The sequence below is a fragment of the Juglans regia genome, chromosome 13, assembly GCF_001411555.2.
Source record: "Juglans regia cultivar Chandler chromosome 13, Walnut 2.0, whole genome shotgun sequence".
Lineage (NCBI taxonomy): Eukaryota > Viridiplantae > Streptophyta > Magnoliopsida > Fagales > Juglandaceae > Juglans > Juglans regia.
In genome coordinates this window covers 30762907-30773081 of record NC_049913.1, presented here as the reverse complement: position 1 = coordinate 30773081, position 10175 = coordinate 30762907, and positions in this window count along the sequence as shown.

Below are 10175 nucleotides of genomic sequence, written 5' to 3'. Positions count from 1 at the left end.
AGGACTCTATAAAATATAAATTTACTCGTTTAACATAAATATATATATATATATGTTCCTCTATAAGGACACCAAAGAAATACCTAAACATAGCAAACTAAAAATTTATAAATCTATTGAATATGACTCTCCAATAATTACTTGTACACTTTGGCACTTATTCATCTACGATCATCTATTTTTTTCAGGCTTCTTACTTTTGATTTCCAGCTGAACCATCAAATTTATCTGAAAAATACAGGGCCAAAGGTCACTATTATATCCTGTGACAGGGTCAAAGGTCACTTTTATATCCCATGACAATGTCAGATGTCACTATTATCACCCATGATAGGGCCAGAGACCACTATTATCACCAGTGGCACGGCCATATATTAGAGCAAAACAAAATCAGAATCATCGGATCATGACCAGAAACAGAATCTGATACAGAATTAGAAAATCATGCCAAAAATTTTTCAGATGCCACATCATATCAAAACAAAGTACTGAACAATTTCATATCATTTTCACATATTCAAAACAGATTCAGAGCATCTTCACATAACATGTACAAATTTTCAGATTTCATATTTGCTCATTTTGCATAGTCAGAAACAGAATGCTGAAAATTTAACCTTTATCCTTATCATATGAGATATCACAATCTACCCCCTTAAATTCCCAACGTCCTCGTCGGGCCTGTCCGTTGTAGGTGACGCGGCTCAACTCCCACATTTTTTGTTGGGATAGGCTCTGATATCATTTGTAATGTCTCAATGGAAGACGCAAATCACACAACCTATACTCCAAAAGGACTAGTCGATGGTACAATTGGAACCTCATTGGAACCATATAAATAGTAAAAACTTCTCCTTCCCAATCAATGTGAAATCCCATACACCATCTATCATTATCTTTATCATATGAGATATCACATTTGAACTAAGTACTAAATCTCCAGCTTGAGCATGATAGGGCGGTAGTTTATTATTGTTGTTTTTTAGTGGCACTGAGAGTCCCGATTAGTCTCGTGGGTGCACGAATTCTCATCAAAACATTTCACTTAAGTATATTTTGAATAATTCAAAATAAAATTTCTTTAATGCTATAGCTCCAAGAGTATGAATGTCGAATGCCGAATTTAAAAGGTTGAGTTTATTCAACTCATCATAGGGCAAGAAAAGCAATAAGTTGCCTCAATGGAGGAACATTTTAACCTTTTAGGCTATCACGCTAGCTATGGGAATTTAAGCCAGAACAAAGCTCATCAAGGGCTCACGAATTAGCACAACAATTTGATCAAGCCTACTTTCTATTGTAGCAATGGCAGATTATAAGAGTGTTACGAGCACATGGGAAAGGGAGGGGGAGGCTCACAGTGGGCGTGAGCTACTTCAAGAAGAGAGAGAGAGAGAGAGAGAGAGAGCAAGATTTTGGCTTTCAAAATTCTTTCATTTCCATTTCCTCTTCCAGGTAATAAATGCTGGAATTGTGTAACAAAAATTTAACAGAATTACAGAATATTCCCTAGCACAGCTTAGTGGCTGCGTGTCTTCATTACATGGAACGGAATTACAAGTAATTAACACAAATAGGGAAATAATTGAAAATAAGAAATAACTCCAGGTAGATCATGGGCCCTGGCCTCCAGCCCATTATTTAGCTAGTAAATATTGTCTTGCTCCGCTTTCACTAAGCTCATCGTCCTTTAGGTCATCAAATGGCCCATGGCTAGAGTGAGCCCATCACGGCCAAAGGCTCAAAGTTAAGAACCCAACTAGCCCCAAGGCCTTAAGTCCCTTTTGCCCCGACTACCCCCCTAACCACAGCAACCCTCGACGCTTGCCCTAGCCTATAACAATGCCCCTTTGTTCAAAACACCTTGCCCACAAGAAGTGGGCAGGTGTCTCGCATACGATGGAACAACTCCCATGTGACATCTTCTGCCGATTGGCCTTTCCATCGTACCAAAATTTTTGTGAGAGGCCTACGATGGATCTGACAAAGGCGTCAATCCAAAATCTCCTCGAGCCCTGGCTTCAAAATTCCATTAGAGTCAACTTGAGGCAACTTCGATAGAGGACACACTGATTGGCCCAATTTCTTCTTTAACAGAGAGACGTGGAACACTGGGTGGATGAGGGAGGTCTTAGGGAGCTTCAATTGGTAAGCTACGGACCCAATCCTATTTTCCACCCTAAATGGTCCATAGAATTGAGGCGAGAGTTTTGCATTCCGGTGCTGGGGCACCAAGTGCTGTCTGAATGGCTGGAATCTCAGGTATACAAAATCTCCAATTTCAAATCCTCTTTCCCTCCTTTTCTGATCTACATACTTTCTCATGCAGTTCTGGGCCTTGTGCAGGTTACTCTTCAGAAAGTGCTTGATCTGCTCATGAGACCATAGGGTGGTGTCAACAGCTTCAACACTGGAGGCCCTCGGTGAGTAACTCAGTAACCTGGGGGGTGGGTAGCCGTATAAGGCTTCAAAGGGGGTTAACCCTGTCGAGGAGTGAGTGGTGGTATTATACCACCATTCTGCCATGGAATCCAAAAGGCCCAATCTTTTGGCCTTTCCCCCATAAAACACTTTAAATAATTCTCAAGTGTTTTGTTCACGGCCTTGGATTGGCCATCAGTCTGTGGATATAAGCAGTACTAAACGCCAATTCAACACCTTGTTATTTGAACAATTCAGTCCAAAATCTGCTGGTAAAGGTTTTGTCTCGATCAGATACTATAGAATTAGGCATGTCGTGGTATTTGAAAATGTTTTTAAGAAAGGAGGGGGCTAGGATAGTGGTTGTATTTGGTTGTGTCAGTGGTTTAAAATGGTTGTATTTGGTGAGTCTATCCACGACAACCCAAATATAGTTGAAGGATTGGGATCTTGGAAGGCCTTCTTTGAAGTCCATACTGATGTGGGTCCCGGGTTTATTGGGAATGGGTAAGGGTTGTAGGAGGCCCCCACGTAGGGGATTTTCAGGCTTGACCCTTTGACAAATATCACTTGACTTTATAAAGTTTCTGACATCTGTTTTCGGACCTGGCCAAAACAAACCCCTGGTAACTCTACTGAGGATTTTATCTAAGCCTGAGTGACCACCAATAGGGCTGTTATGTAGTTGGTTAAGAAATTTAAACCTGAGATCAGAATTCCCAGGTACATAGAGCCTATTCTTGTAGTATAAACACCCTTCCCTCACTAAATATTTAGGGTTAGCAAGCCCTTGGCCCATTTGATCCAGTAGTAGTTGGGCCACTGCATCCTTCTGGTAGGACCCTTTTACCTTCTCCAATAGATCTAAAGAAGGAATAGAAATCATTAGGAGAGTGTTAGAAGTCTCCCCTACCTCACCCTCCTTGAAAGGACGTATGTTTTCTTGTTATCTGATCCCTTTCAATTTTCCACCACAAAATCATGCCCCAGCAGTTTGCTTACCCATTTTTGTTGCATAGTTGTGACAATTCTCTAGTCTAGAATAAGTTTTAGGCTTTGATGGTCAATTTTCACAATGAAAGGTCTGCCTAGTAGGTAGGGCCTCCACCTTTGCACTACTGAAATCAGTGCAAACAACTCCTTTTCATAGGTGGACATGGCCAAAGCACTTCCATTCAGAGCTTGACTGTAAAAGGCAATAAGATGCCTCTGCTGTATGAGTACAGATTCTACTGTAGTCCCGGAAGCATCACACTCAATTTCAAAGGGTAGGGTAAAGTCAAGTAGTTCCAAAACTGGTCGATTCATCACAGTCACCTTGATATTAATAAAGGCTTTTTCTACTACTTCTGACCACTTATCCTTTTCCAGTAACTCTGTGAGTGAGGCAACCACCCCTCCATATCCCTTAAAAAATCTTCTACACTACCATGTTAGGCCCAAAAAACCTTTTACTGACTTTACGAAAGTTGGTCTAGGCCATTCTTCCATGACCCTTAATTTTTTTGGATCAGTCTTAACTCCCTGGGCTGAGATTAAATGACCCAGATACGATATTTCAGGGCTGCCAAACTGGCATTTGGACATCTTGGCATAGAGTTTATGTTGTCTGAGGATTTCCAAGCAGTGTTTAGGTGTTGGATGTGGACATTTTCTGAGTTGTAGTAGATGAGGATGTCATAAAAAAAACTAGGATGAATTTTCAGAGGAAGGGTTTGAAAATCTGATTCATAAGGCTTTGGAAGGTTGAATGAGCATTAGTTAAACCAAAGGATATAACCAGAAATTCATAGTGTCATTCATGGATTCTGAAGGTAGTTTTAGGTATGTCTTCAGTTTTAACTATAATCTGGTGGTAGCAAGACCTTAAGTCCAATTTTGAAAAATATTTTGAGCCACACAACTTATCCAACAGCTCTTCTACCACTGGAATGGAGTATCTATCCTTTACATTGACCTTATTCAAGGCTGTATAGTCAACACATAGGCACCAGGACCCATCCCATCAGCCTTCCTCACTAAAAGAACTGGTGAAGAATAGGGGCTTTCGCTTAGTTGAATTACCCCGATGGTCAGTAACTCCTTAACAATCCTTTCAATTTCATCTTTTTGATAGTAGGGGTACCTACAAGGTCTTACTGAAATGGGATTGGTTCCAGGCAACAAAGGTATGGCATGGTCATGGTTTCTTTGAGGGGGTAGGCCTCTGGGTTCTAAGAATACCTCAAAAAATTGGTGGAATAGGTGTTGGATTGGGGTTGGAATCTGGGAGTCTGTTTGGTCTTTAAGGTGTTTTGGTGTAGGCTGGTCAGGTTGGGATGATTCTATGAGTTGCAATAGGACCCCCCTTATTTTTAACAGCACTAGCTTTGGGTGCTCAAGCAATTTTGTACTGGATAGCCCCTTTAAACAAGCTTGTTTCCCTCTTACTTCAATCATCATGGTTAGATCCTTGAAATTCCATATAATGGAACCCAAGGTTTGTATCCAGACCACCCCTAAGACTAAATCACACCCTGCAAGTATTAGTACATATGCTTCCAATACAAAATGCATGTTTTGCATAAAGACATGCAAGAGTTCAATCTTGCCCTCACTCGAAAGTTGCTGCCCATTAGCTACTTTTTCCACAACATTCTCAGTCACCTTCCCTCTCAATCTAGCCTTACTGACTATGGCTAGATCAATGAAGTTGCGTGTGCTTCCAGTGTCTACAAGTATCACCACTGGACAGTTGCCAATCCAACCTATTATCTTCATGGTTTTAGGGTTCAGACACCCAATAATGGCATGTAAAGAAATTTCTGGTTGTGCTTTGGAGTCCAAGACAATCACTCTGCCCTCCTCATTTTCTCCACAGTCTCCCTATGCTAGCTCAACACTTTCTAGGAAGTCATGGATTTCTTCTATCATATAGGGTTTGGGTTTCTAGCATTTGTGATTAGGAACCCATTTGGCCTCGCAATAGTAACAAAGGCCTTTCTCCCGATGATCTTTCATTTGGGTTTGGTTAATTCTCAATTTGGGGAGTCTAGTTTTACTTGGTGAATTTCTGGTAGTCTGGTTGAGGGCTGAACTGTTTGGTCTTTAGTGGGAAGGGTGGGAAGGGTAATAAAGGGGTCCTTCTGGCATTTTTTTGTTAAGTCCCAGATTCCCTTCCTGTAACTTAGCCAAGCTATAGGCTGAGAGGATGGTAGTGGGGTTAAACATCCTTACCAAGATGCATATTTCATCTTTAAGCCCACTCAAGAAGCAGCTGAGCTTATATTAATCAGATAAAATTCTAAGCCTATTAGAGAGGGACTCAAAGTTGGCTTTATAATCTTCAACAAAGCGAGTTTGCCGAAGCCTAGGCATGACTTCCATTAGATCATCATAATAATTAGGTCCAAACCTAATCAACAAGGCCTTAACAAACTCATCCCAGTCACTTAACTCTTGGGACTCATTCAAGTCCTAGAACCACACAAGAGTCTTGCTCTCCATGTGAAATGAGGCTAACCTCAACTTGTGTTGTGGCATAGTGTTGTGGAAATTAAAAAACTATTGTACCATATACAACCAGCCAGTAGGGTTCTCCCTTACAAACACTGGAAAATCCAGCATGATGGCTCAAGTTTGAACATCTCTACGGGGAATGAAAGGCAGGTCCTGTTGTGCTTCTAAGCCACATGAAGATTCTGCCTTCTCCATGTTCTTCTTCTGTAGCTCTAAGGTGAGAGCAGTAAGTTGCCTTTGCAAGGCTATCATTTCCATTTCAAAGCTTTCAAATTGAGATTCTCAAGTTTTTTTCAGGGTGTCGAAGCTTTCCTGCAAATGGGATAGTCAAGTACCATCCGCCATGAGCACAATCTTGAAGTTGGGGGATGGAGGTATCTTTGATACCACTTCTATTACAAGCACATGGGAAGGGGAAGGGGAAGGGGGAGCCTCACAATGGGCATGAGCTACTTCCAGAAGAGAGAGAGAGAGAGAGAGAGAAAGATTTTGCATTTACATGTACCCGAATTTGCATTTGACTTTATAATGTGATTAGGGTATCTGTATGGGTTAGCTTAGTTATAATTTGGATGATAGGGGTCCAAAAAATCGAAAAATCGGTTGAACCAACTGGACCGTGAAATTACCCAAGTACCCCTAATTATGCACGTTAATGCTAAACAAAAGCTATTAGCACAGATTAGTAACCAATATAAAATATTAAGAGCATTAACACAATAATTTGGTTATGAAGGGAAACCCTTTGAAGAACTCTTCAAAGGTAAAGGGGCAATCAAACTCAGAAAAGTCAATTTTATCGATTAAGAGTATTACAAGTAAAACGTTTACAAAATCTTTGTAACTAGACACGTTTACCCAAGACACACGACCCGCTTGTCTTCTACCACAGTAGGTAGTCAGAACCTCTGACACTCTCCAATCTTTGTCTTTCCTACTTGAAACTCCAGTGGTTGAGCTTGAACACGGCAACTCCCCATTGGAGTATGCTCTCACTCAATCTCACGGACTGAGTCTTTTTGGAAAAGCTTTCTCTCAAGAATTTTCTCTTGCACGATCTCTTGAAGTTCTACCCAGATCTTCAAGCTCTCGAATATGTGCAGTTCAAGTGTCAACTAAAATCCTCAGCCGACTCCTCTATAAATAGGCAATGTTGTCAATGATTTGAAGAAGGATTTTGCTGACAGGTTTATCCAGAATCTCAATCAGATACATTGATCACTATTTGCGAACATCTCGGACTAGATCACTTCGTCTGGATTACCTCGAGTTCATATAAAACTTGCATCTTTATCTCTTCAACTAACTCTTAAACTCAAAACATCCCTATGACTCTTGTAAACTCTTATCCTATAATATTAACAAAATTTTATAAGAGTTACAATTCAAACACTCATCCTTATCGGATGCACTCTTAGAGTCCTATCAAAATTACATTCATCTATAATTCAAATTGAGTACAGACTCATCTAATTTTATCCAAATATAAATTACATTTACAGACCGAACCAAACCGATAGGTTTAGTCGGGTTTGTAAGCGATTCGGTGCGGTACCCATTTTTAAGAACCAAAATCGGTTCTAAATCGTTGCAGTACCAGTTTTTATATTTTCAAAATCGGTTTAAAACTAACCAAACCGATATATATATTTATAATTTTTTATATTATATGCTAAATTTCTTATTAATTTAATATGAAATTCTAATCTTATTATTCAAGTCTATTAATTTTATAACATGTGATATAATATAAAGTTAATCTTATATTTTTTAATATAACACTTGATATAACATATAAATTTTAATCTTATAATATAACATAAATATTAATATTAAGTTAGTAATATAAACTTACTTTTCATATATATATCAAGGATAAATACATTTTTGACATAATAAATTATAATATATATATATATATATTTTGTAAATACATTTTTACACATTTGATCTATATGCATATAGAGTTAAATTCAATATTGTACTAGTATGTATTAATTAATATAAAATAACGTACTTATAATATAATTTAAATAAACTATTAGTTTAATATATGTAAATATCATATTATTACTAACATAGATAATCCGTAAAACCGGACCAAACTGGACCGAAACTGAAAAAATAAAAAATTTTGGTTTTGGTAATTAATTGGTTCGGTATCAGTTCTTAAATTTTCAAAACCAATGTATACCAGTTCTGTCCTAAAAAATGTACACAACTGGAACGACTATACCCTTATCGAATGGGTACGTGGCTTTTATCCGATTATGAAAATCTAAAGGGATGTTTGGGAAATGAGATAGGATGAGAATTTTGTGAACAGCAGTACGGTGGTTTGTGAATGAGAGTGAAATAGTTTGAGTTAAGTATTTATTAGGTTTTAGAAAATGAGAGAGAAAAAGTTAAATAAAAAATGTTATAAAATTAAAATTTTGTTAAAATATATACTTTTTTTTTTGGATTGAAAAAGTTGATTTTTTTTTGTTTTTGAAAGTTTGGAAAAGTTTGTTTAGTTTGAAAGTGTTTATGTTTAAAGAAAAATGCTACTTTCACCGACAGTTGAGTCCTGATTGGGTTTTGATAAATTTTTTTTTTTTTTTTTACTTAGTAATTAAGAAAATATTTTTTAATGATGTTGTGAATTTTTTTTAAATGTTTAAGGGTATAAAAAAAATGAATGAAAAAAGTTAAAACTGCTAAATTTAATCCATGGATACCAAGAAAGAAAGGGTTGTACTGCTAAAGATCATTCAAAATATTATGAATAATTCAATTATTTTACAACCTATTTTATAACTAATTAATGTGATAGTGCTACTTCATAATATATATATATATATATATATATATATATATATCTTCTATTATATAAGTAGCTATTTAACGCCATCAAACGGAAATTATTGTTTTTCGTTAGTTCTCTGTTAAATCATCGTTAAGTCATTACAACAGCTTTGGGAGCAGTTATTTTAGTCAATTTTCAGTTTTTCACGTCATCTATTGAGTATTAGGTTATTTTGAGTTTATTATTTTTCTCCTTTAAGTTTTGATAATTATGTTCCACCAATTTCATGCTTTTTCACTATATATTTTTTCTGTGGATTTATTATTTTTATCATTTATATTTTGCTAGATGTGTCAGTATAATATTTTTATGTTTTTTCTATCTTCTTTTTCTATTCTGCAGATTGTATGATTAAAAAGCTTTTAATCAGTCTACAGGTTGTACATCTACTTTTTCTTATCCTTTAGGATTTGTCTTTAAAATCTGAATCCATTTTTGAATCGTACTGTATTAAAGTTTAGATTTGGGTTTTAAACGCTGAATATATAAAATTCCTTTTATTTGAATATCGAGTTCTTTTACATATATACATAACCGCCCTCCATGCATTCAAGACGTATATATAGTTACCACAAAACTGTTACTAGAATCCGATCGATCTTCTTAACCCCTAATGAGTCTACAAATGATTAGGGGACTCCAAAGTTTTAGGTACAGTAATTTGCTTTGCTAATTGTCGGCGGCGGGGGGCCATTGACACAACGTTCCAATTCAAAAACCATGATCACCCAAATGCTGATACAACTTGCATCACACTTGAAAGGGTGGGTCATCCGAAAGCTTTGCCCAAACGAAAAGAGAAAGAAAAAAGAATGGCTAATCATGGCCGTCTAAGACAAAAAATAAGGTCATTTTCAGAAGCAGTTGGGTCATCATGTGGAGGGGAGATGATGCTTCCCTTCGCACGCAGTACTTTCTGGCAAAAAAGGCTGCCATGCATGCATATATGCACGGCTAGCTGGCAAGCTAGCTAGCTTTCTGGACGTGGAGAAACATTATTTGTCACACGTTGCCGACTCTCCAGATATCAGCATGACAAAGTAGTACTTCTTGATAATCATGTTGAAAATGAGAGAGCGGAAAAAGGACACCTCCACGAAATTGGTCCTCCGATTTTCCCCACTTTTCTGTTTGTTAATTATCTCCAATTTTTCCCTTTTTTTATCTCCTTTTTCATGATTAAAATTGAAGGCAAGTTATACCATTTGTTAGTTTTGAACGTAAAGACTTAAACGTGTGTTGGTTGGGGAGGGAATATTGCGTATTTTTCTGATCTTTAAAGGAAATAAATTAATGTCGGCAATGGATTTTCCAACAACTTGCATAAATTTACAAGAAACAAACCGTGTTGTTATGTTAGAGGTGAAACCGATCCGATTTGGTCGGTCTTAAGAGAAAATTTTTAGAT